Source organism: Halichoeres trimaculatus, unplaced genomic scaffold, assembly GCF_033239565.1.
Source record: "Halichoeres trimaculatus isolate MK-OKI-2021-1 unplaced genomic scaffold, fHalTri1.1 fHalTri1_scaffold_5, whole genome shotgun sequence".
Classification (NCBI taxonomy): domain Eukaryota; kingdom Metazoa; phylum Chordata; class Actinopteri; order Labriformes; family Labridae; genus Halichoeres; species Halichoeres trimaculatus.
The window spans coordinates 19,500,283-19,528,018 of NW_027437183.1; the positions used below are offsets into that span (position 1 = coordinate 19,500,283).

The 27,736-nt window shown below is 39.8% G+C and overlaps 1 protein-coding gene across 10 annotated transcripts in view; it reads right to left on the reverse strand.

Moving 5' to 3' along the window:
- arvcfb (ARVCF delta catenin family member b) overlaps window positions 1–27,632 on the reverse strand; it is a 339,618-nt gene extending 311,986 nt beyond the window's left edge. For 8 of the 10 annotated variants that reach the window (XM_074669436.1, XM_074669427.1, XM_074669430.1 and 5 more), the window contains exon 1: window positions 27,276–27,631. The gene's annotated coding sequence lies outside the window, so the exon portion shown is untranslated. Of the gene's footprint in view, window positions 1–27,275 lie in introns of all 10 variants that reach the window. The other 2 variants (XM_074669433.1, XM_074669431.1) reach the window with 2 other exon arrangements.
- Window positions 27,633–27,736: the final 104 nt, after the last annotated feature.

Genomic DNA, 27,736 nt, shown 5'->3' on the forward strand with positions numbered 1-27,736 from the left:
GATTGATATGCGGTTCTTTGTTACAAAGCGCAATCAAGCTTTGTTCAGAGAGGGCTGTTTGCCACAAGGAAAAATACAGACGCCGTCGCACTGTGAGTAACGATTCTTTCAACCAATCAACGGTCTGAAGTAGGGCTTAACAATAAATCGATTTTAAACCGACATCGCATTGTAACAGAATGCAATTTTCAAATGGCAAAGGCTGCAATTAGAAAAAAAAAAGATTTCATGTACACAGACCTGGAGGAAATATAGTAACTTGTACTTATTCTCCCTTAAAACCAGCAAAAGTCAAAATGCTGATTTTTTTTCTGGCAAAAAAAAACAAAACACTGTGGGCTACAAAGATCCACCCAGTAGATCATTTAGCCTTATCCCTTGGTCACTTTTTTCTGTATGGTTTGTTACTCTTACTGACAACTGGAGGTCAGTAAAAATTCACAGTATTCCTTTTTCTTTTTCATTTAAGAAATGCAAAAAAGACTTGTTTAAATGCTAACAGTATCTTTTGTTGGTTAGTCATACTTTAAAATGACTTAAAACTTGTGTTAAGTGAACAATGCAGAAGATAAATGCCCCACTAAAAAAAAAAATTGTATGCTTAATCGCAATTGCAATATTGGTCTAAAAAAATCACGATTAGATTATTTTTCAAAATCGTTCAGCCCTAGTCTAAAGTGTTGTAGGCTCCACCTTCTGGGATCATATTGGTTTAGTCTGGCACCCCAATGGAAGGGTCCCAAAAAGTGGTGCAGTTCGTCGCGGTTTTTTAGGGATTAGTCAGTGGAAACGGCACAAAATTCGTAAAGAAGAACCAAACTGAACCGCTTGGTAGAAACAGGGCTACAATGTGCTGGTGGAGCTGCGTCATGTGCAGAGGCAATCTGGCTGGACTGAAGTCACAACCCTTCGGCTGACCAAAGCACACTTTAATGAAGATCCTTCAGGCCGTAACAGTCTGAGTGTATTCACAATTACCTTAAGTTCAAAGACATACGTTGACATTTTATCTGTTTTCTGTTCCTCCCCAGAGAAGAAAACCAGCAGAAGTCAACAAAGCTGTCAATGAGTTGCCACATCCCTTCTTTTTAGCATGATATAACGTTTTGTAACTACATTTCTTAAAGAGAAAGAAAACTAGGGTAGCCAGTGGGTGTCAGACGATTTGAAAAAGCGACAACGCAAATGCAAACGCCACAACACAACGTAAGTACAGCAGACCTTGGTGTTTGAGGCCCACCCCTCCAACCTCTCATGAACCAGCTAGGAGATCTTTATGTGGAGGGTGTCAGTTGGTTGTGAAAAGTGGGGGGACGATAACTAGCAAAGCATAGTTAGCAAGAGTGACTTTTGAGAAGTGCTGGTTACATTGACTACAACTGGTTTTACTTTAGGTAAAGACACTTTAAAATGCGTCTGAGGTGTAGACTCATTTCATGTTTTATCAGAGGAAAAGACACCAAGTCAGAGCTCTCTTGAAGCTCAGCACAGATGAAAATGTACAGCAGCACAGCACATCCAGCCTTGCAGAGTTCTGCGGTGTCTCTTTGCGGCTCTTGATTGCATTTGGATGGTGTGTTTAGGAGCGTCTCAATTTTTTATGCTATTGAAAATAACCAGGGTTATAACGGCTTACATAAAGGACTTGTGTGCGCGGTGGGGACAAAATGACCCCTTACAAAACTGATGCCTATGTCCCAATATATTTCAACCTCATTCATTTCAATTTCATTCTTGAGAAATCTTGTGCCATCTTAGAATCAACCAATTTGAGCATCTTACAGCCAGATTCAAAGATTTCTACAACATATTAATGTGTTACGGTCTAGTCTGCTTGTTTCGTCTCCAGCATTGTCACTTAGGATCCATGTTTAAAATATGGGGAAGTAAAATGTCCCCTTTTTAAAATGTGTAAGTGCAAAAGTGTATGAATGGGTGCTTTAGCCGTTTAAATTCCCAGGTTTTGTTTGGAAAGGATCCCCAAAAAGTATTTTCCTTGTCTGAAGGAATAACTTCTGTTTGTTGAAAATTAAAGCCTGCCATGCTGTTCCTGCTGCAGCGAGCTTTGTGAAGAACAAAAAAAACACAGCGGGTAAACCTGGTTCATAATCTAAAACAATAAATCAACAAACCTCTTTTACCAACTTTCACGTCATCACTCTATAACAAATGTTTCTGGCTAACAGGCTCCCTGCAGTACGTGGCTTTGTCCTCCGCCATGCCGTGCCAGCAACACCCAGGGATCAGTTACCAAAGAATCCAATCAGCCTCTGCATCCATCCCCCTCTCATTCCCGCACAGCCAGCCACCACTCCTTCATTTACTTACTGCACTGTCATTCCGGGTGCCAGCATCTGTTTGAAGTGATTCACTGATGAAAGGGGGGGGCTGGGGGCTGAGGGTGTTTGTGACAGAGTGACATACTGTATTATTCGTATCAGCATGCAGAGGATGAGTAAGTCAGCACTGTGAAATCAATCTGATTTTTGTGCTTGAATTTTTTGTCAAGGCCTAAAATATATATCCAGCGGAGTGTTTCCCAAAACATCGCCATTTTCTCCGGATGTTTGTTTTACGATGACATCTGCGATTCCCTGAGGAGTTACTCTCATTATGAGACCCCAAACTTACACGAGTCATGATGTGGTTCACCCTCTTCAGGCAGCACCAATGAAAGAATGTTTTGAACATAGAAGATCAGATGGACTAGCACAGCGTTAATGAGTCTACAGAATCAAACTGAAGAGGTTGATCTCTTGACTTTGTTGCTCTGCTCTGCTGTGTGTTTTACAGTCTTTTTGCATACATCAGTTCACCAAATCTGCTCATATGTTGCTCTCTGGTCGTCAACCTTTAACAATTTTTTGCTGATATTAAAAAGATGTTGTCACAATGTTGTTGTTTTACATCTGATAAAATGGAAAAATTTTATAATGATGACAAATATCTTACACAATACAGTGTTTCCCCTAGGTTTACAGCCTTGTGGGGGGGTTATTGCATCTTCATGGAGAAAGCGTAGGGAGATAACTCTTGTGGCGATTTACCCAGCTCTCTGTCCACTATACGGAGCAAGCTTGTCTGTGTGTGTGTAAATGCAGGCACGTGTTTGTGTGTTTGTGGAAGCGTTGGAGCAGAACTTCACTTAACGCTAAAGATCACACGCTCTTTCCCGCCTGGTGAAGTTCAGCGGGGAGAATTGTGAACCTAACGATGTACAAACAACATCCCATCATTAAAATTAGATATATAACATAACACTTTTTAGTAGGGATGCACAATATTATCTGCACACTATTGGTATCAGCAGGATTATTATTATTTTCCATCTGAAAAATAAGCTCCTTAAGTAAAATGTAGCACTTCATTTATTTGCACTGCAGAGCTCTGTGTCTGTCACCAGGTTGTTACAGTAGCTCTAAAATAATCAAATGCAACTTGGTTATGTTTAAAAATGCATTGTACATTTAAAGTTCATGTGATCTAAAGAAATTATTTTTCTGTATTTCAATAATGAATGTCTTGAGTTTGAAAAAATAATACATTTCTTATTTATGGTAAAATCAAATGTTTTTTGTCTTGTTTTATGTGTGTTTCTTAAACAAATAAGACTGTCACAATAAGAGTAACATATAAATTCCAGTACAGGAAAGACTTAGCTTTCTTTACAGTGAAAAAAACAAACTTGTGATTATCTGTATCAGTATCGGCCAAAAGGGGTTTCGATATATCGGCATATTGGATATCGGCAAAAATCCAATATCGTGCATCCCAACTTTTTAGTCTGTTAAATTAAAAAAAAAACAAGCATAGACCTGATTTTTGAGAAAGGGAACTCTAAATCACTTTTGCTATGATCTGGCGCTGTTTGGAAAATATGCATCATATCACTGATGACCTTAGAACTAGAGCTGATTTAGTATGTAGAATACTGGAATATGTTTTTTCTCTTTAAGTTACTTCGTTAAAAAAAGGGTGTGCATATTTTTTTTTGTGCTCAAGCCATCTGAGCTTTCAATCAAGAAGACACATTCCCTCTTTTTAGCACTAGATAACTTTTTATCTTCTTCTTAACTACATTTCTTAGAAAGATATTGATCCCCCGGCAGCTTTACATGATTTACAGTTAAAAAAAATCATCTCTATTTTCCCACACTGGTGTTTTAGAAAACACTTATTTTAGACTCTGTCAGAAGCACTGTGTTTTAGCTGCTTTAAGGCTACCTGCTCCACAACCCCCGTCCCTCTGATTAGCTGGCTGTCTGGACGAAACCTTGGTGTTTGAGGCCTGTCCCTTGACCAGTTAGGAGATCCTCATACAATGTCCTCATGATTTCAGCAAACTCATCTTGTAAAAGATCTTTTGAAGATCTCCTGCTATTTCCAGAACAACAAGTTTTGATCAGTTTACAGACTGATTTGGGGATTTCTACATGTCACATATTGGGACATTATTTTAGTTGCAGAATTGTTTAATATTAATCCCTGGAGAGCTATCCAGGGTTTATCCTGGCCATGGTCAATGGTGGGTCGTTGTCTTATTCAACTTCAACTTCAACTTAAACCAACACAAAGAGGGTCAAAATATTAAACTGAACAACCTCACAATAATAGGAAAGAACTTCCTCCTTGTTTTTAAAGATCCCAGAGGAACAGAAGACATCAGTAGGCAGCCTCGATGGAAGAGGAGCAGAGATTTAAAGCCTGTGAGGGTCTAAACTGCCCTGAACTTTTTTGTAACTACCCGCAAAATGCAGAACTGTCAGGACATGCTTCTTCTGCTGCTTTTTTGCAAGTAGCACAGATTTCACACTGGGCCCCCTGGATGGCGCTAGTGACGCCATAATAATACGTAACTTTTCTCAGCAGCACAGACACCAGCTAATTAAAACATAAGGAGGGGAAGACTATGAGCATGAAACAGCTTGCTGCAATGTTTAGTCTGGGCATCGAGTATTGTTACTTTGGATCCAAAAAGCATTAAAACCCCCCATATAAAGCTCTCCAAGTTATTATATTTATTTATTGTCATTTTGGTACAAAATTTTACTTTTGCTAATCAATGAATGTTTTGACTCCAGCTAAAAATATAGACAGAACGGGTTGGGTTTCCCTCTAAAATGGACATTTGAGGCACTTTGATGTCCGTCACATTGAACGGGCTGAACCGGGGAAAAAAAAAAAAAAAAAAACACTGCTTTGAAGTCCATAACAACACTTATCAGGGAAATAACTGAACTTGTTTTAAAGAGCAACACTGCAAAGAAATATATTTGACAGACCCCAGATTGGTGCCTTTATATCTGTCTACTCAAAACAGGGAAATTTCACATTGCGGTGTATCAAAATGCTACAACAACAATGATAAAATGGTGTTCATGCAAATCAAACAGCTAAGTGCAATACTCGTGAGCCCAGAGAATCAGGTGCTACAGGACAGGTGGAAGGGCTAACATGATCAGATCTAACAAGAAAGCAGTGTTTCTTATCGAATTAATAGATCAATGAGCGCTGAAGTTCCCTCCTAGTTTACAGTCACTGCGTTGCATTGGAGCAGAGAGATCACTGCTCCAACTCTGCCAAGGTTAGCGGTTCGATAACCAGGGAGCTGAGACTGCTGACTGCATCTCTTATCATTATTAGTGAAGAGCCAGAGCCATCCCTCCCACCCCTCCACTGCTCAGCCCCACACACACTCAAATGCACAGTCAAAAACACACAACCCCCCACGAATGCTCTGAATGATTAAATCAATCGCAGCTCCAGTACTGCTCCCTCTCCTCATACTCTCTGCTTCTCTTTCTCAATCCCTCCTCCCCTGCAGAGCTCCACTAGCTAAGGCCTCACGCTGGGTCTAGCTTGGAGCTGCAGAGCGAACACCCATCACCCATTCAGCAGCACCCACCCGCAGGCCTGCAGCACCATCAAAGAGCTCAGCAGAGAGGGAAGAAGAGGAAGTCTGCAGGAGCGGCTCCACCGCTGGGGCGCCGATTTCCACACAGGCATGGAAGAGACGCACATTTGACTTGCCATGATCGATCCAGATCACTTCATGGCACAGAGGGGCCTGCGGGCTCCCATGATGCTCTGCAGTAGTGCTGTTGCAGGCTGTCTGGCTGAGGAGCACAGGTAATGTAAGCACCCGACACAAATACGACTCAAGCAGCAGGAGCTCGGACAGAGCCTGTCTGAATGCTAGTTTGAGTGGGGATGTTTGCCAAATAAGAGGATTACCCGCAAAAGTGATGACAAGTTAGTGCAGGCACCATGGCAACAACCGAGGGACACGGGATGTGGTTGATTTTATTCAACACACTTGTCAAAGTAGGGCAGAAAAAAGCTTAGCCAAGCGTTTCCTGCTGGAGAATTATTAGCCATTGAATCGAGGCTAATTACTGTTTCATGGATTGTAGCACTGAGACAGCTTTATTAGTCCTATTGTCTCTCATCATTTGTCTGTTCGGCACGTTTTTATGACTTCCTTAGCATATGTAGCATGTGCATACATGCATTTCACCTTGTTTTATATCTGTGGAGCTTTATACACACTGCAGCACTGCCCTCTACTCTGCAGAGCTCTGCACCAGCCGCAATTTCATCACAACCACAACACAGGATGGCACACAGACCCTTATTTTCAGGCCTGCATCTAAAGGATCTACGCTTCAAATGTGGGGAGAGACAGTAGGAAGGAAAATAGGCTCAATTAATGAGCCTGCACCCAAAAAAGCACAGGGGAGAGATTACCCATTGAACTGTCACAAACTCAGAATGAGTCGCTCCTAATCGCCAAAATCCCTTGTAACAGGAGGGAACAGTGTTTCTCCCTTCATTCTCATCATTTCTTCTCCAGCTCCAGAAGATATTTCTGCTGTAGGAGGCAGAAAAAGACAGCTTGAATCCACCATCATCTAGTCCCAGCTGGGCAAAGCTCCTGGCTTTCACCCTCCACAGAAGACCGCTGCAGCGAGAGCTCTGCACATCAAAACCTCTCCCACACATAAAGCCCGGCATTGATGAATACGCTGGCATCGCCTCCGCCACATTCATGTTCTGACAGTGTCTCTTTATATTTGCTGCCAGCTCTTAAGTAGGGGGGAAAAACATTTTCCTGTCTTTATTTGACAGCCTCTTCATGAGGCCATCTCGCTGACCTCCGCATAAATTAGCGCCACACTGATGCCTGGCCAGAGCCACAAACATGGAGAGCTTATACATTATGTCCTTTAATGTAAGAATTAAAAACTCATCACTTGATTGAGGTTAATGCAAAAAGGGATTGGTTCAGCTCTTGAAAATGAAAATTTTAATAGTGCATTGAGGGAAAAAAAAAACAACATTTCAGTGATTTTGTTTCATAAAAGTAGAGCTGAAACGATTCCTCGAAAGATTTGAGGTACTCGATTACAAAAATTACTCTAGTAATTTTCTCCACCTCGAGGAATCGTTTAATTTTAAAAAAAGATCAAAGAGTGTTATTTCAAATAGAGCTGAGGCCATATCAAGAGAGTTTTCAGACCCCTCAAGCTACCTCTTATACAATATAGCAACTAGCAACAAATCTAGTTTCTTTTCTGGAGTTTGGAGACTAATGGGTCATTCTAAGAAACGGGTGCCATTTGGCCCCACAGCATTTGATGAGATGTACAAGGCCCAAAAAAAGTGTCAAAGTGTGTTTACAAATTTTGAGAAAATTATATTTCTTGAAGAGAAGAATTTTCATTTAAAAAATAACTGCTCTTTAACTAAACAATAATGAATTTTATCCGATTACTCGATTAATCGATAGGATTTTCAGTAGAATACTCGAATGCTAAAATATTCGATAGCTGCAGCCCTACATAAAAGATACTTTCCTTTCACTTTTTACTTTAAATAAACATTTAACATTTTGGAACAAAAAATATCCAGCCAATCAACACTCTAACCAGGTAACAGTCAAAACAACCATCTATTTGTTGATGAACACAATTTCTGTGTTAAATGGAAAAAATATGGTGGCTGCTGAAATCGGCATAGTAAGGTTTAAAGTTGGAAGTGATGTGCAGTAGAAGCCAGCTGATCTACAAGCAGATAACACTGATGACGAGGAAGAGAAGAATAAAAATCCAAATTCAGATGGTAGCTTTCTCAGAGTTCCAGGATTAGCATCATCCATTCCAATATCATCACATATTTACAAGCACGAAGTACAAAAAGTGAATTTGACATAAGTCTTTATGTCCTATTTTTGTTTTTTAAAAAAAGGCAAGATATTAAAAAAGAAAATGACGCCTGACTTCCTTTTTGAAAGTAAAAAATCTGCTAATTGGAAAAGAATGTGCTTTTCAAGTTTCTTAAAATAAGAATTTCTGTTTGTTTACTCCTTACAAGCACCTCGAGTGTTGGGTTTTCTTTTTAATACATTTAAAAATAAGACATTTTTCTGGTCTTGGCAGGTGAAGGAAGCTCATATTAAGTCCGATAAAACTCTTACTAATCATCCAAAAAGAAGCACTTTATTTTTGGCAGTAGTGGTGGTGAGAAAACTCCTTTTACAACTCAAGCAGCACCAGATTCATTGGTGGACAGCTGTCAGCCATTGATCCATAGGTCAAAAAGCAAAACAGAAAGATAAGGAACAGGAACAGTGATTGAGACAAAGAGGCAGATCAGAAATCCCACCATAGACTGTAAAAGAAGTGGACGTCATCTCACTTTGCTCCAAATTAGGTCACTGCAAAAAATGCCCCCCCTGGTGACTGGCTGCAGTATAGGTCAAAAACTCTACCTGCCCTGTTAATTCTAACAGAGCTGTGATCAAACTTCAAAGAACAAATATACCTCATAGAAATGTTTCTCGCATATTATTGGGCTGCAATGTGTTCACGTTTCTTTTTCTTTAGTTATTAGACGTTAAAAACAGTTTTACGAAACGTTTCACAATGACTGGCAGCTGCTGTCATGGCATTGTTCTTTAAGGAATACTATGATACATCAGGAAGGAGAGTCAAGAAGAGATTTGACTTTTGAAAGAAGATACAGTATGTTGGCTGAGCATAATGGAAGGAGGAAGGGGTCATCAGGGGGGACACCATACCAAGACATCACTAACCACACAACCCTCTCTTAAACATCTCATTTTTCTTTTCTTCTTTTTTTCTAACGAATAAATTTTAAACTGCTGAAGGCACCAGACTGACTCAGAGGTCAAACCATGCCCCACATATACAGAGGCCACAGTCCTCCAACCAAGTCATTTCCAACCTTTGGCCCTAAGGTGTCTTCTCTGTCCACTGCACTGTTCAGTCATCTCATTAAAAAGACAGAGTATACCAAAATACATTTTTGAAAAGATGAAAACATTTTTGCAGAGCGTGAGATAAGCTAAGGTTGTAGGCATGTGTAAAATTTAGAAAGAAAACAAAGGTTCTCCTTGAAGGTCAAACCATAGACACAGACAGTAAATTTAGGCAAAGCCCTGGCATTTCACACACTGCAAAACTTAAAGGGGACATATCATGCTTGTTTCTCCTTTTCACTATGCCAGACTAGGATGCCTGTAAAGCATTTCTGCCCTCAGTACAAGTCATTTAGTTCCTTCATTGCGCCACAATAGCGTTCTCAATATCCTCAGTTTAGGCCATTCTGAAGATCTCGTTGAAACGCTCCATTTCGAGAATGACCTCCAGTAACCTCGCAACGTCACAGCCCTTTGTGCTCTGATTGGTCAGTTTTATCAGAGGCACGGAGGGGGTAGAGCCAGGGGGGGCGGTTTTTGCAGCATGGCAGTATTTACAAATCGCCACATTGAATGGAGCAGACCGAGCGAGTTTACTGTTTGCCAAAACTTCACCGTATGGCATTGATAGCACTAATAAAATGGCAGAGTGTAGGATACGTACTTTCGTATTGGACCCCGAGTCAGACCCGGACGGTTCTGCAGCTCAGGAGGAAGAAAATCCACCTTGACACAGATCATCTCAGGTCGCCTCAGTGTGGTGAGTCAAACAGGTACTGTAACATGTATAGTTTATAGGTTTATACTTGGCTCTTGGTGGGTGTATCCCTCGGTGGCGGTTGTGTGACTGACATCACAGAGGAGGAGCTGCTTTATAAGATTACTCCAATAAAAAGAAAGGTACCTCGTGTCGTCATGACGGTCGAAATCTCGTGGCCAACTGGCAATGACCTATTTTCAGAGGCATCAAATCTCATTCTAGGATATCAGAAAAAATACAATATCTCATTTTTATTATTTTATATGTAAGTATTAAATCATGGATTAGCATGATATGTCCCCTTTACGGTTTCTTTTAAGTACTGCTTTCAAAATATGCACGTAGGAATGATCTGTGTCAGACAGCATTTTGGAGAGTCTTCATCTAATAGCAGAGTTTGGAAATTATACAAAGTGAGGCATCACTCACAGCTGATTTTATAACAGAAGTCTCTACCGTTGAGCTCATTATTGCCTTTAAGCTGTAATTTCTCTGAGTGTTCATGCTAAGATTTATGAGATAAACCCCCAGAATTGATAAGTGCATTCTGTCCTATCATCAAACCTCAATTACACCTCCTGTGATGGAGGCACTGCACACTTTGGCTCCTCTCAGCAGGGAGCAAACATTTCTGCAGTAAGTGGAAAGAACTTTAAGATGCATTAGCAGCATACATTAACACATGCTAGGATTTTATGTCACAGCTCCTGATGGCTGCTTTATCTTTTTGATCAGGCATGAAGCTGACAACATGACGTGTGTCAGATCACTCTGAAAGTAGAAACAATATTCTTGAGGGTCATTTACTCCACAGTTTAGAGCTCATATACTGCAGTATTACCGCACATAACCCTAAAAAAAACACCCTTTGTGTTGTTTATACTTTCTTAGTTCTCATAAAAAGAAGCAAGATGGTATCAGAGGGCTTTAGAGGTGATGATATGCTTTTGTTTTCTTTTTGGAACGAGCCAGATTAGCTGTATCCTTCTGTTTCCTGTCTTCATGCTAAGCTAAGCATTTTCTGTCTGTAGCTTGAGAAGGAATAAATCTTGTTATGTAGCTCCAGGCAAGAAATCGAAATCGCTTACAACCCAAAATATTGAGCTGATGTTTGTAATACAGACTGAATGAAAACACACATTAAAAACTACTCACTGTAACCATCTCTGTGTTTTGATAAACTGCATGAAAACAGAACAGTGTGTGAAAGGGGGATTCTGATTGGACAGTAACTGTATCCATCAGTGAAGTGAACAGAGGACAGGTCACCTGAGACTTGACCTCAGCACTTGACACGGCTAAAAAGCCAGATGGCCAACCTGTTCCACACGACCGCCTCCGACACAGGAGATGTCTTGATTAACTTGTCCTCCTTTGAAATCTTCATCTGAGGGCTGTATTTCTGGTATGAGGATGTCCCTTTCAGTGACACAGACATCAAGATGAACTCTCCACAGGGCTGGATCTGCTCTCAGTAGGAGGTTCAAGAAGACAGGATTTTCCCACCAATGAATCATGATGCACTTCCACTGCATGTCTGAGCCCGGGGACATAGAGACAACAAAGCTGATAGCCATGAGCACGCTTGACTAAGACTGACAAACTTTTGTCCACAAACAAAAAGAGTCATCCCAATCAAATAAGACAGTTTTAAAAAGAATACAGGATGTCTTAATTATCCCAGAGGGGAATTTGTTTTACAGCCAGCCTCTCAACACAACCACATAACCAACAAGACAACGAATAACAAGGATAAACACACTGATCCAACATTTCAAGTCCCAATATCAGGACTGTCATGGATACAGTAGAAACAATACTGAAACACAATGTTTACACATTTTACTGGTTTATTTCAGCTTTATCTTTTGTTTGGTTGAACTTTTTGTATTCTTTGGTATGAGGGTAAATAAAATACTTGAATTTAGCAGTGGATTTTGCAACTATCACTTCAGACACCACCCCTTGTAACATTAACTATGCAGATTATACCAGTTGCTGTCAGAATTGTTAGTGTAACAAATGTCAAATATAAACTGGGCCTCTGTGGTTTGCCCCCTCCTAGCAGCTGTAAATACAGAAAAGCACAAAGCTGAGCTTAATAGATCCACGTCATGAATTGGTAAAGTTTTCATTCTGTTTGTCCTGTGTGAAGTGCGGAGATATCTGAGCAACAAATTTATTATATACAGAAGTGATTTAGATTTTGCAGCACATGGACAGTCATCAGAAACTGGATCTTTTTTTAGGGATGCACTGTATTATCGGCATGTTATTGGTATCAGCTGATATTGGCTTGAAAATGAAATATTAGATATCAGCGAACACACTAAATTCTGACAATACAAAAAAAACCAATAAGATAAAGGGATGGAGCTGCATATATTTTTGCACTTTCTGTGATTTTTTTTGCACAGTTCAGATTGAGTACCCCCAAATTTGGCTCCTGTTTTAAGTTAAACTTCAGCAACAGTCTGTAAGGTACATGTATCTGACTACTTTAGGCAATTAAGGCACATTTACCATTTACCAAAGTAAACCATTTTATTCAATTTGGGTTTCATTGCTGTATAGTTGCACTTATCACATGTTGCCTGTGAACACATTGCGTTGTAAAACTGGCCAAATTTTCCCTGGTTATGGGTATTGTTGTCACTTTTTCAGGAAGAGCATCATCCAGCTTTCAAGTATGATTTACCTTTCTTCTTTGAAAGCAATTTTCATAAATAAATATACATTTCAAGTATATATTTTTCTTAATTTGCACAATAAATGAATATTAAATCAGGGATGTGATAAGAGTATGCAGCATAATACAATATGCAACTTCCAATACAGAAGAGAGTTGATAATCTCTGCAATTATGTGCACAGAAAAAATATCGCTATCGATATCGGCTTAATGACTTGTTAAATATCAGCATATCCGATATCAGCAAAAAGTCGAATATTGTGCAGCTCTACTTTTTTAAAAATTCTTTTTTTAATCAAGGAGGCCACAAAAAATAAGGGGGATGTATGAAGAGATTTAACCAAACAAGCCAAAAACTTATCTGTCAAACAAGTCAACTCAGCTTATGATAAAGATGTATCCTTGAGACATCAACAAGGGGCTACAAACTCTTGTGATCCTCAGTGGGACCAAGACATTTGTAATGGCGCATATTTTCTACTGCCTGTCCATTCATCTCTACTGGAGAGTTGAATGAGTGTTTTTTTTCTCTGAAATCTACAACTTTCTTCTCAGCTTTGGACACACTGATATCTAAAAAACATTACAAGCTCAAAAGAGCAAAATCTGTTCAAACTGAGCCATGATGGGGTCATCTTTCATCAGAAGTGACACAGCCATCTGCAGATTTGTTTACACGGCGCCTCTCATGTTGACTCTAAAGCCAAAGTATAAAACTTGGACTGTTTTCCGTCCTCTCTCCTTTCATGGACTCCTCACTGCAGTAACGGCAGAGGAATAACTAAGTGTTGCACTATCTTATCTAGCTCTCCGAACCCTTTCTGTCTGAAGCAATTACCCTCCAAAGCAAACAAATCACAGCGACTGCTCAGGCACCTTATCCCCTCGTGAACCATCTAATAATGTGCCAACATCATTTCACACATTTTCAAGCTCCAGTGCAAACGTCACAGAGGAAAAAAAGTCACAAATTATCAACGAGAAAAGGCTGCAGGCGAATCAGTGCTCTGACGATCTGAGACTCGAAAATATCTCAATGAATTCAAATCAGTTAATTTGATTTCAATCATTAGAATTTCAATTAACATTGAGTGGCACTAGTGCTACAAAAGAACATTAACACAGATGACTCCCCAGAGATTTTAATAGCTTTTAGTCAGAGATGAGCTGTTCTCATCAACACTGATTTCATAAATGTCAGTCTATCACGTCAACATTTCAGAAACACTCAGGAGTGTCATCTGTGCTTGATCACTGTAATAATCCTGTCACATAATACTGCAAATGTCATTTTGACATTGATTGATACTTGCTGCTTTGTTGTCTCTGTCTACCTGTCACAGATATTCACTCATAATTAAAAATATGAGCGTCTGTTTCACTTCAGTAGGATAAGATGAAATGTTTTCTACAGAAAATTTTGGGACCAGTGGGATTGCTAAAATTATCAGGTGTCCTGATACAGCCTTCTGCATTTTGCATGACATGTGTAGTGAATGTCAGAGTTTAGGACTCAATGAGTTGATTTCCAAGAGTAGTTAGACCCAGTTAAATGCATGCTGTGAGCAATTCACGAACTTTCTGAAGTTACTACACAGGTTGCATGGATGTATGATGTGAATATTGTCAGCCACACTGAGGACACCAAAGATGCTCTCTAATTCAGGATATTTAATGCCAACAACAGCTATTGCACTTGCGCATAAAAGGCAAAAACGTGCCTACTGAGACAAACACACAGTCACACATAGACGGGTGCATAAACATATGTCCCGTGATTTTTTATATATTCTATCAGAAACAAAAGACTGAATTTTCGGCTGAAGCTAAAAACACGAGCCTCCTACAAACAACTTGTACAAAATTAAGCGCTGCATAACTGAGCCAGTGACAGCTACAGCAAGCTATTTATAGCCCAGCGCCTCATTTATAGAGTATGATCAAACAAATCCTTCAAATCTTCCCCAACATAAAAATGATCGAATAATCGTATTGATTGATGGCATAAAAGTTGCTCACTGGCTGGGAACACTCGCACTTACCCCCATGTGATGTCTTCATGGTGAAACAATCTGCTGTTGTGGTGGACAGCGAAGGTCAGTGAGTGTTTGAGGAACTCGGGCCCTCACGGAAATGACCGCTAACGTCTCAGGTAGCCTCGTGCCGGACTCCTCAGGAGACAGGTCGAGTTCCTCGTCCCAGCTAGCAAACATTGTTTGGTTCCGAGCAGTGACGGACTCTCCTGAATCTCTCTCAGCCTCACAAACAGCATCTGCTGGAACACCATCTTCTTCTTCTGAAGAGTCCGTGGGTCCAAACATATGAATACGTTTATAAAAGATGAAACAATCCACTTTGATATAAAACTAGTTCAAACTGGCGCGCAAACCCCAAAAAGGCGTATAAGATCAAAGGTTTCGTATGTGCTGCACTATTGGCTGACAACAATCACATGATTCGAATTTTATTTTAATTTCCCACAAAAACGTTAAGTCTGGGATTAAATTGTATGGAAGCCTATTTAGGACAAAATGCATATAAAAATGCAAATTTGAAAATTAAAACTGCAAAAATGGAAGAAACATTTTTATTTCAAGAATACAGGTGCAATACTTGAGTCACAATTAAAATTAAATGTCAAAAATCGAATTAGCATTTTAATTTTCATCTTCAAGACTGCACTTTATGGGACATTATTCAAATTAAAATGAAAAGGTTGTTAGCATTCTAATTTCCAAGAAATTGTCCACTAATTACTGGACATAATTCAAATGAAAATGCGGTAAAGAAATTACATTTTCATTTTAAGAATAGATGTGCAATATGTAGAAGAAAACTTCATTCAAAATGTATCACACCCTTGAATTTTTAGGGGGATGTTGTGAGGGTGCTATTCATCTCACATTGGAGTCTATGGTGGGAACACACCCACGCCCCTCCCTGGCGCCTCCTGTGAGTCAGTGTTTACTCTGTTGTTTGAAACTGCCTCATCAGCACTTCATGTGCCATACACCAGCATCAGAGGCTGATGTTAATCCGTTTGTTGCATCAATTGATGCTGGCAGACTTGTTAATGATTTGGAGCAGAGGGTTTTTATTTGGCAGGACAAGTCAAACTTTGATTTGTTTTCATGCTCAAAAGTGAAGGAAATTTTCAGCAGAATAGAAGTGTTGGAGTGTCTCTGAGAAAGATAAGGGACAGGAAGTTTCTGAGACATGTTAAAGAGAGATTTTCCAGAAGCAGCAAGGATGTTGCATATTCGAACACCAGATACAAAAAAGGAAAAAAGCAAGAAGAAGTCATGCAGAAAACATAAGAAATACCTTCTGGCTGAAGTGTTTTTTAAATTTTCAAATAAGCCTTTCTTTCTTTTTTATAACCATTGCTTATGTATTAAAGGACAACCTTCTATGATGCAAATAAAAATGTGGGTTTAGAAGTTCTGATTGTGTTTCTTGTGTGATTATAGACATATTGTCTGCCTGTCCTGCTATGTGTCTTTCTGTGCTTGGCCTCGAATGATCCGTGCTCCCGTGTTGACACTGCTCAGGACAGCTCCAGTGATTACAATTAAGCAGCTCTTATCCCTGGACATAATCAAGGCCGGCCAGTGCGCACAGGGCACGGGTTAATCCTCAAGACCCAAGTCTGAGGGGTGGAAGGAGAGGCAGAGGGTGGGGGCACGGCAGCATTCTGACAGAGAGTTCAGCAGACATCCTTGCTTCTGTTTGGGCACAGTCTGAATTCAATGGAGCCATCAGGCAAACACAAAATACAGAACATTCAGTAAGTTTGTGTGTGCTCTGCTTGGAAAGTATACCGAGGAGAGTGGCAGCAAGGAGGGGGATGTTTAAGAAATATTCAGGAGGGCATTTCAATCAGCGCTGTGTGTCAACGCACATGAAGAACAGAAGTGGATTATCAATGTGTCAGCATGCAACATAACACACGTCTGCAGATTTCCAAATAACAACGGCACCTGAGGTCTGAACAACAAGGCAGAGGGGGGATGCCACCAAAATCTAATTCAAAAACCAATTTTGACACAAGCGTCATTGAATGTCTGGCAGCAGAGAGGCCGCATGCACTGACCCTGGCTTTTAAGGACACAAAGCAGCATGAGACTCAGAAAAAATGAAAGCTACTGGGAATATGAGTCATCGTACGAGCAAGCTGAGTGTACGCCGAAATTATCTATGGGGGCACAAACAAAGTTACGGAGAGTGTATGAAGAATTCTCGATGAAGGACTAAAAATTTAATCCATCAAACCAGTGATATTGCAAAGATATTTTATAGATTGTTTTTATATTATCTACAATCCATGAGCAATGAAATACATTTCAGGTCATAGTAACACACAGGCAAAGCAGGTGTACTCAGTCATTATTAGCTGCAGCTGACAGATGTGTCTCTTAGCTGTGCTGTAATCTTCAAGAGCTTGCAGATGCATTCAGGCAAAATCACATAAAATTTAACATGCAATTCAAATCATCATCTGAAAATTCACGAAGTCCTGGAACAATAAATATCTCTGCTATAACTATACTCAATCAGCAGGAGAAATGAAAAGTTACACTGTCAATTCAAATCTTAATAGTTCAGGTGTCAAGAAGAACAGAACAAAGCACTGCAAGTCAGTGGATGAAATGAACACATGACAGTTTTAATGGAAATGTAAAAATAAATAAATAAATAAATAAATAAAAACTAAAATGAACAGGCGTCCTGTTTAATCTACAAAGTATAGGCCTTAACTGAACCCAAGTTCTGTGAGGAGTGCATACAGTCCCTAAAGTCCACTGAGTGATATGTAACACCTCTGTGAGCTCTTTGCAAGGTTCTGTGAGGTGTTGTTTGTGCAGTTAAAGAGGGGGGTTTGTACTTTTTTGGCTTTATACTGTTCCTCTGGTGCCCCTGTAGTGCCGTTCCACAATTTACAGCTCAAAATAAGCCCTGTTTTTCCTCACACCACTGTTTTAGAAAACTTTATTTCAGCCTTTTTGCTGTGCTTTGTTATAGCTGCTGTCTTTCCGAGGCTCCCTGCTCCTAAAAACCTCTTCTCTTTGATTGGCCAGCCCTCTGGAGACCTGTCTGAAGGCAGCAATATGGGTAGACCTTGGTTTTTGAGGTCTGCTCCTCCAATTTGTCATGAACTAGTTAGGAGACCCTTATGTGACAACCTCATTATTTCAACAAGTTTTAGGAAGAACTTGTGCTTTTTTTTAGGACAGGCTGTTTTGATCCGTTTATAGACAGATTCAAGGATTTCTTCAACATATGAACATGTAGAGGTTTGAAAATTTGCACACATTTAGTATGAATATCCAGTATTGTTACTTTTTGTCCATGTTGAAAATATTGATATTTAATACCCCCTCTTTTAGTTAATTAAAGGGAGGACTCTCAGACTGATGACTCTTTGTGACCTACAAGTTAATCTGAGATTATCAGCATCAATATTTGTCTTCTATATTCTGAGTTTTTGTGCTTGTGCTCGGGTCAGAATATCCACTGTAAAATTTTGTGCCACGGGATGTTTTGTTCTCATGAAGAATACCAAACCAAGATTACTACAAATCATTTTCTTCTGCAGTTTTTTTCTTTGTAGATGGAGAGACAACATCCAGGGCTTTTCTGGATAATTAAGCATGCGGGGCAGAACAGGATCTGACATTTATGTTGTTCTAACTGTTGTCTCTGACTTCATGGGACACCAGAGCAGACTTCACCCCACCTGGGCAGTGACCTTACACTTACATCCACATTATTAACGTTGATCAGAATGTTAATGTTTCATTCACAGTGTGAATTTTTATGATTGAATTAGTAATATTTTACCTGAAGGATCCTCGTCTCTTATCTTTATCGCCCTGAGCTCACCTGTACTGGACATAAAGGTTAATGAGAGTTAATGTTTTGTTGAAAGTAACACTTTTTAGCGCTGACATTTAAAAAAAATACTGTATTGTGCACACCTCAACTTCACTGTCCACCTCTTTGCAAAACTTCTATATTTAAACCCCTGATAAAGGCAATCGATGCTCTGCAGTCACGCCGTGTCTGCTCGGCCGGCCCTGACAAAGACATGAGTTATAGCCTGTGCAGGATGGCCGATGCAGAACAGGTGCCAAGACAGTGGAGCGCTGCCAGGATGGGCGTCCGAGGGACGGGGCAGGGGGAAGGCCAGGGAGGTTGGAGGTGCATGTTAATCACTTCAGGAGCAGGAGGCAGAGCACTGCAGGTGTCTCTCTCACAAAAGACCATTCACTGTGGGTCCGGCCTGGCTGTCCCATGACCATCGGCTATCACAGGCAGCTTCAGTCAGCCCAGAACAGGCACAGGACACAGCTCCAGCATGAGACAACACAGCAATCACTTTAACACCTAAATCCAAGAATACAGGCAAATAAACCTGAAAGGATCATATAAAATAAGAGCTTTGTTTAACCAATACTCCACGCATTAAGAAGTAAAGGATGTGAAGCTTGTAATATCTGCTCTAACTGAACTAACAAACAACAATTAACTTTTGTGTGTAACCCATGTTCACTCAGTGATGAAATGCTACACTGACCGTGAAACCCAGTGGGCTTTGTACAAACCCCAAACTTTTAATGTAAAGCAAAATAATAGAAAAATTTTACACCTATATGCAAAGTCCTTCTTAAAAAATGTGCTTTTTTCCTTTATCAAATCAATAGAAGTTTTATTTTTAGTGCTGAAAGTACTTATAAAGACACAATTTCTGAGAAACAGCCTTGGTATACTGTTGCTTTAATTACCCCTGCAGCTGCAACCTTCTTCAGAAATGAGGCCACTGAAGAGGTACTAGAAACTGCAGGTTTTCAAGTGTCCACTTGCTTGAGGCTGGTTAAAAAACCTCAAGGTCAAACCCAACCATTCCAAAAAGTAGATATTGACAGCGGTAGTAAACATGTTCACAGCCTGCTATTAGCCTGCTCTGAGCAGCTACATTTTGTCTGTTTTTTGTTTTTGGGCTGTGCCATAACACACTGGTTACCACTGCCGCTTCACAGCAGGAAGGACACCGGTTTGAATCCAAGTTTGGGCAGTTTGGGCTTTTCTGTGAGGAGTTTGCATGTTCTTCCTGAGCATGTGTTGATTTTTTCTGGGTAATCCAGCTTCCTCCCACAGCCCAAAAACATGCTCAGGGTTAATTGGTAATTCTAAGGCCTTGCACACACATAGCCAGATATTTTCAAACATGAATACCGCCCCCATTCGTTTTTGAAACTCTTCGTCCACATGCACCGGAAAATCCATTGATAAGTGTGGCTCGAAGCGTGCCACACCCATATTTGTCAGTGTTTTTCAGAAAAAACCTTGAGCCTGGAGTTTTCCAAAATCTTCACTTTAGCCAGAGTTTTCAGGAAACATTACTGTTTCACCAGGATGACAGGCCTTACATTTAAAAATATATGAGGTGCCCAGACACCCAGCATGGAAATGGCCTTGATTGTCCATTGGAGTGAGTGTGTGAGTGAAAGGTTGTCTGTCTCTATGTGTCAGCCTTGCGATTGACTGGTGACCAGTCCAGGGTGTATCCCGTCTCTTGCCCATAGACAGGTGGGATAGGTACTAACCAACCAAACCCTCCAGCAACCCTGAACAGAATGAGTGGTAGAAGATGAATGAATAAATGGATAAATGAATGAAAGAATGAATGGATGAATGAATGAATGACAGGCGAGTAATGAATGAATGAATGAATGAATGAATGACAGGCGAGTACATGGTAGCTTTTCACTAGAAGACTGAAGGTCCACTACAACTCCACCTTTGCATCATTGCAGGTCAACCATTTCTTAGGTTTAGCCAGCATTAATATCCGTCTTCAGGCTTCAGGCTTTGCTTCACAAACCGGTTTGTGATTTCACTGAGACTACGTCCATGTTTTCTACAGTCTAATCGTCTCCAAACACCAACAGTCCACCAACTCACAAGAACAAACTTTGTGGCTCCAAGAGACTGAAACCAAGTACAAAGACTGACCTTGGTTGGCACCTATCTTCAGTCTTGCTAACTAAGAAGATGTTTGGTGACTCCATATTGTTCTACAATAATTAGCACAAAGTGTCCAATCAGGAACTGTAACTAAAACTACCTGTTCACATTTACAGGAGAGTCAATATGTATGATTCTTGAATAAAAAGTTAACAGGGAATCCAGAGAAGCTCACAGAGGCCATTATACCTACAAGATGTTTTAAAACTTAAGGACAGTAAAGGACTAATGGCTTATCACACAAATGAGGGTCGCCCTTATTAACCTGCTGCAACACAACCTGATTCAATCTAAACTGTACAATTTCATATGGTAGTCACTGACATGGACCACTGTTACACGTTAAGTGGAATTACCTTGATTACATCCATGATGTGCTTCTCCTGCTGTATTTTAAACTGGTGTTTGTTAAAAGATCATTAAGATCATTAAGATCATTACTTTGATTGACTTACTATTTTACAAATCTGAAGCATCAACACCAAATTTTAGTCAACTCCTTTACAACTAACTCTTCAAGGTCAGAAAAATGTATAAAAAGGCGCAGTAAAGGTTCCTAAAAGTGTTCAAATGAAGCCATGAGATCAACTCTTTCCTGCTACTGTCAAGGAGATATTCTGTTTGACTGAAAGGCTTGGTGAAGTTAGAGATACTGCCATAGAGAAATACTAAGTACATAGCTGAGGGAGTTCCTGAGAATTGAACCCTGAGAAGTCAGCCTTGTTAGGAAATAATGGGAAATATCTGCAAGAAAAGGTAAAGAGTTTCAGCACTGTCTCTTCTTAGTTATCGATCTTTCACAAGGAGACAGCAGTAACTGCCTGATTTATTTGACTCTGCAGGTTCTAGTCCCTTCAAGATCTCATTTAATCCACCCTGAACAGACAGGACCTCTGTTAGGAACACTCATCGTCTGGATAAACTGAGCCTAATGATGGTGTTGCTGGAACTACTCATGGACTATTGCAACCTATTGCAACTGTTATTACAGTGTGTTGCAAAACCAATTAATGCATGCCGACTTTTTCTGTTGTTTATTTCTCTCCTCTTTCATGTGCCACAAAGACTTCTGGATTAAATAACAATACAAAATACCAACCACTGACTGTTTCAACACAGAAACATTAGTGCCAGCCTTTAGGAGCATGTGATTAAGACCCCTAAATATAAATTAAAGTCCTCTATCTGCACTCGTAGAGGAAACACTGTGGATATTTGTCATATGTCTGAATTAAGCTCCAAAGACTCCCAGTTTGTGCCTGCAGACATCTCCCCTAGCCGTTTTATAGAAATTTAACATATCTCTGACTATACAAATCAGGAAATTGGTATGTAAAACTTCAGTAGTTGTTGCAGATGCTCTTAGTGTCTCAGGGGCACCGTGCAGAACAGATAGTCTCTGATCCCCTTCCAGTCACTAGCAGAAACATCTGCCATAGAGTTGTTGACCTGGGAGACTTTCAGGCTACTTCAAATTGGATTTCTTGTCAGTAAAGCTTCTCTTTTGTTTCAAACTACCAACATATTCAACAGTAAAATGGGTCCAAGAATATGAGCATAGGAGATGTTTCTGTTTATACGCAAAGGGAAACATTTTGCTGAGTCGGATATACACAAAGATGGAGTATACGACTAAAAAAAAAGCGGGGCCAAGGCTGCAGCTGCTTGCTGGAGAAACATCCCAGTTATATTTAAGCAATGCCAGCATTCACCTTGCACTGTAAACAAAAAGAACTCACTTAAAAATCTTTCACTTTAAAGAGGGGGTATTGTGTTTTCTCATTATATTTTAAACATACATTCATATTTTGTAGTAATATGAATATGTCTGTAAACTGATCAGAATCATCTCTTCCAAAAATAGCATAAGTTCTTGACCAGACTTGCTGAAATGATGAGGTCACTACGTAAAGAGTTCCCAACTAGTTCATGACACGTTGGGTGGGCCTCAAACACCAAGGTCCGCCCATTGCTCTGCCACTGACAGGCCTGCAATTTTAATAAAGGTAAATGCTTCATTTTATAATCTTTACAGAATTAATGACAAATTCTGTTCGTAGAAACTGAACATATAACTCACAATTTTTTGTTTCTAACTCACCTGTGTCATATTTCACTGTATAAAGTATACACTGGTGCATCCTTACTCATGGCTTAACCAGTAAGTCTCCTCTTCAGTGAGAGATGCATTTTTAGGAGACGAAACATCCTTCAAGATGGCACACTGAGATTGATTTCTAGGAGCAGCAGAGGACAAAAATATAGACAAAACCAACGGAGTGGAAGTGAATTTGTGCGTGCGTGTGTGTGTGTTTGTGTGTGTGTGTGTGTGTGTGTGTGTGTGTGTGTGTGTGTGTGTGTGTGTGTGTGTGTGTGTGTGTGTAAGAGAAAGAGAAGGCAGAGAGAAAGCAGGGGAAGGATATTCCACCTGTTAACGTTAAACCCCTGAAGAGGACTGACTGTTTTTGAGAGATAAGTTTTCAAATCAAAATGTCAGGGAGGAGCTTCCAAAGTTTATAACCAACAAAAGTTTATCAAAACTGCGATAAGTTATTATAAAATACTTTTTCACCATATTTGATTTATCCAGAACAAAATCACAAGTTGAGTCACAGTAATCATTATATATATATTATAAATGGCAAACATGACTCAAAGGCACAGTGAGAAGTTTTTCAATTACTTCTGAATGGCCTACATCCAGACTTTTATTAGGACTCTGGAGCACACATCATGACATCAAGACTCTGACCTTAAACTGGTTCACCTTGGTCATTTTTAAAGCTAACTTGTGGTAACAAGTCAGAGTTTCCATAGGTTTGTTGTGTCTGTGTAAAAGTTAATAATGTCACATTGCTAAAAATCATACCTCATACTTCTGCAACCTGCTAGGAGATCTTTCAAACAAACAGGTAGTGTTTTTTGTCTGTTGGTTTTTCTTTTTATAAAACAAATGTTTGGTCTTTTACTATCAATGTGTCTCAAATAGAAGGGATTGCATTAGAATTAGGTCCCCCTTACTCTAGATTACATTTAATAGCTCCTGAGTCAATAATAATTCTATATTTTTTATCTTAATAATCAATGATCAGTGATCTGTGAGCCATCAGCAATATTAATCCCATTCACACCAGCTTGTGAAGGTATAGACTCCTTAAATTCCTTATCTGTACTGAAAAAAGTAAAACAGTCCCATAAATGGGGTAAAAGTCATGTGAATCATACTCAGATGACATGGTGCCATGTCATGTCAGCTCCTGCAGACATGTGACAGAGACATGATCTGACAGACACCAGCACCCATGTTTATATTCAGACCGCCAACATGCTGCAGGGCTCATAGGTAGAAAACCTACATCCCCTTCAGGCCGCAGACTTCATCATACATCAGTGCACCAGAGCATGGACTGCTCGTCATATTACAGATGACCTCATGTCTTGTCAGGTCCATTAGTAAATTATACTTTAACCTTTAAGAACATCGAGGTGATACATGAATTAGTTCAATGGACAAAACAGAATTGAAGAGAGGCTGGGGTCAGATCAGCTGGGGAAAGGAGACATCTTTTTTTTAGTTATACAGCCTGAGAACAGAAAACAGCTACATGCTTGGCAGAATATTCAGCTCTGTTTTGTTTGGCATTAATTAGCCTGTTAACAAGTGATTATGGTAGTGAATTTTAACCACTATGCTGTATGCCTCAGGAAAAACAGAATATGTAACAGAAGGCAGGAGAAAGTTATGTATTTTCCCAGCATGTGAAAGCTTAAGAAGGAAAGATAAAATAGGATTTCAGACATTAGTATTCAAGAGAAGTCTTCCTGTTTATCCCTGGTCACGGAGCTTTTTTTCCAGTTTTGAGCACATTCAAAGGTGGAAAATTCTCGTCCTGTCCAGAGACTGCTCTGTGTTTGAGTTGCAAATATTTTGTGTTCAAACTGAGCTATACTTCCTGGATGCAAATGAGCCTTAAACATATTCTGAGGAAGTGAGGACGGGCTGACATAAAAGCAGCTGAGGAGACCTTTTAAAACATAACCTTTATGCAGCATGATACGACAACTGTTTCAACTTAACAATGGCTGCAGGTAAAAATTCAATCTGTGAGAAGTATGACTGAATTTAGACTCATGCTTCAGAATATATCACACTTAACCATTAGCTGCTGAAGTTTCTTCACTACTGAAAAGCGTAAAATTGAAGTGCATGTAACGTGTTTCACAGTGTGTCTGATTCCTCCAGTTTTCTCAGGGTCGGGGCACAATTTTGGCAGAAATCTTGAAACCTTTCAGGCAGAACTGAACAAAAATAGCTTCTGCAGGGCTGGTTGGTGCAACACCCGTGGACATGTCTCTTTTCCAGCTTCTGCAACCATTCTACTGTTTTCTTATTTTTTCCCACAGCACACACAGGTATGTTATAGCACTGACCTTTTACTTTAAGTTTAATATTCAAACAACTGAGACAGTACATGATATTTTTCTACTTTGTTATGGCTTGTAGAATATAACAAACCGCTGTGGAATTATTATCAAAGTTTTCCTGTTTTCTAAAAACACTCACTGCAGACCTGCTGCGGTTACTGAAACAAATAACAAGATATTTTATTCCTTCCTGCAACACATTCAGCTATAACTCCTGTGCCTCCAACAGCAAATGCAGTGCTGTAAAAAAAGTGCATGTATTATTTAACAACTGTAGGACAATACAAACCCAGTACAGCAAAACCTTGACATGGAAGCCTTGCATACAGCACTTAAAATCATGTCACAGACTGAGTTTCAGAGTATGAAATAATGCTTATTTCCTGATATTGTACCCGTTTGACATCTGATGACTTTTGTACTGTTGTTGTTTGCAATTGTAAGATGACAAATCACCTAAAATCTGATGATTTCTGATCAAGTAAGTGGATTGTTTTAATGAATACACTAATAGGCTAATTCAGAAACAGACAAAAAAGGAGACAAAAAGACTTAAGGTACTCAATTTAGCTGATTAGCTAAATTGAGATTAGCTGAAAAAAAAAAAAAACCTACCTAAGTTCATATTTTGTGTTTCTTAAATGAATCTGCCTGCACTGATACCATTGTTATTCTGTCTTAGTCCCTTCAGGGGTCTTGTGGTAACAAAAAAATACAGATCAAACAGTTGCTGTTTGCATGATTTCATATCAAATCTAACCACTATTTTTGTTTATATCTTTACAAAAAAATGATGACATATGCAAATGAATATAGTTTTGATTTTGGGAGGCATGTGACGACCCTTCCAGGGGGTCAGGATCCCACTTTGAGAACCACTGCTTGTTTGTACACTGTTACTCACAAAGCTGAAAATGATAAATTTATTATAAAAAATTTTTTTACCTCTTCTTTTGAAATTATTGTGAACTGCAACAGTTACTTGTAGTATAATTTTCACTGTGATATGTTAGGAAGAGATTAATCAAAAAGACTTGAGAAGATATACACTATCAATAAAGAACAAATCACATTGTCACATTAGTCTCTTGAGAAGAAAATATTTTATTCCAACATTATAAGCAACTGTGTATTCGGCAAACTAAGATTTATTCATCAAAAATACTCCTCTTAAAATGGCACTTTGTTTTATTTTTGACAAGCTAAGTATGAATGCTCTTACTTTCAGTCTAAGCACATCTATCACATCAGCAGGGATGAATATGAACCTGACTGCAACTTGTATCATCTTACAGCAGGTGTGAGTTTATTCTAAGACTTTATTATTGAGGACATACAGACCCCAGAACGAGTCAATGAAAATTAATTATACATAATGCTCACAGCTAATTGCTATAATTGCGTCCAGTCATGTCCTGGGAGCCATTACTGCTGCCTGGGTTTAAAAAACGCTGACCGACACCAACCACAGTCCACTGAGAACTTCATGTGAGCCTTCCTAATGACCCGAGCTCAGGTCGATGTTTTGAAGCTTTCTGTCACTCTGACGACTTCTCATCCGGGACGTGAATGCAGGCAGCACCATTAACCCAACAACACCATCAGTCCAGCCTGTGACAGACAACCCTTCTCCAAATAAGGGACTCAGAGGAGAAACCCCGGAAGGCTCTCCATGGTAACTCACTCACACGCAGGAGGGGCAAAACAATAGACGAGTAAGGATGAGATGATTGACAGGTCGATGCGGCTCGCGCTCACCGCCTTGCACTGCATCCATTAGAAAATAGAGATTACAACAGCGCACACAGAATATGTTTTCATCATAGTACTTCAATTTACGAGAAATTGTATTGCATTTAATGTAATTTCCACTATTTTTGGCATCCACAATTCACAATACTGATATTTATTAAAGGCGCCATGAATATTTCCCCTCATGCTTATCAATATACACCTCACAAGCACCTGCTCACTCATCTGTAAGAAAGCTGAAGCTTCACCATCATACTCACAAACCACATCATTCATAGGCATTGCATTGAGGTTATTGTTTTTTTCGAGAGTTATATAGTCACTGGCTTAAACTTGGCGTAGCAACCACATCACCACATGGGTTTTACGCGTGAAGGCAAAGAGCTGTTTTGACATTACCTCAGTTACTCCTGCTCATCCTTGTTTGTAGAGGCGAAGAGACTCCCCCTGTGTGGTGTGCGGTACTCCGAGCTTCAGATGAATAACGATATTTTGTGTGTAACTCTGCTACTGCAGCAAGGGTACTACTGTTACAACCTCTGAAATCTTATATTGGAGTTGCAAGGTTGCTGCTGCTGCTTGCGTGTCCTTCAATCACACGTCGTATGCAAAAAGAAGGAGCCCTAACTAAATTAAAAGTTATTTCTAGAGCGGCTATTGTTTGAACCTACTAATTAACTACTGCGACGTTGTTTTGTATGAAAGACAAGAGCAACCTTTCTCTCTCTCCTCTCTCATCCACAACAGAGCTGGATGCTGCTGTCGGTCACGGCGAGTGTCTCCGCCCCAACACCACTCGCGCAATACTGGAAGATATTTGTGATCGATTCTCTCATTACTCAGCTGAAGAATTACCCATG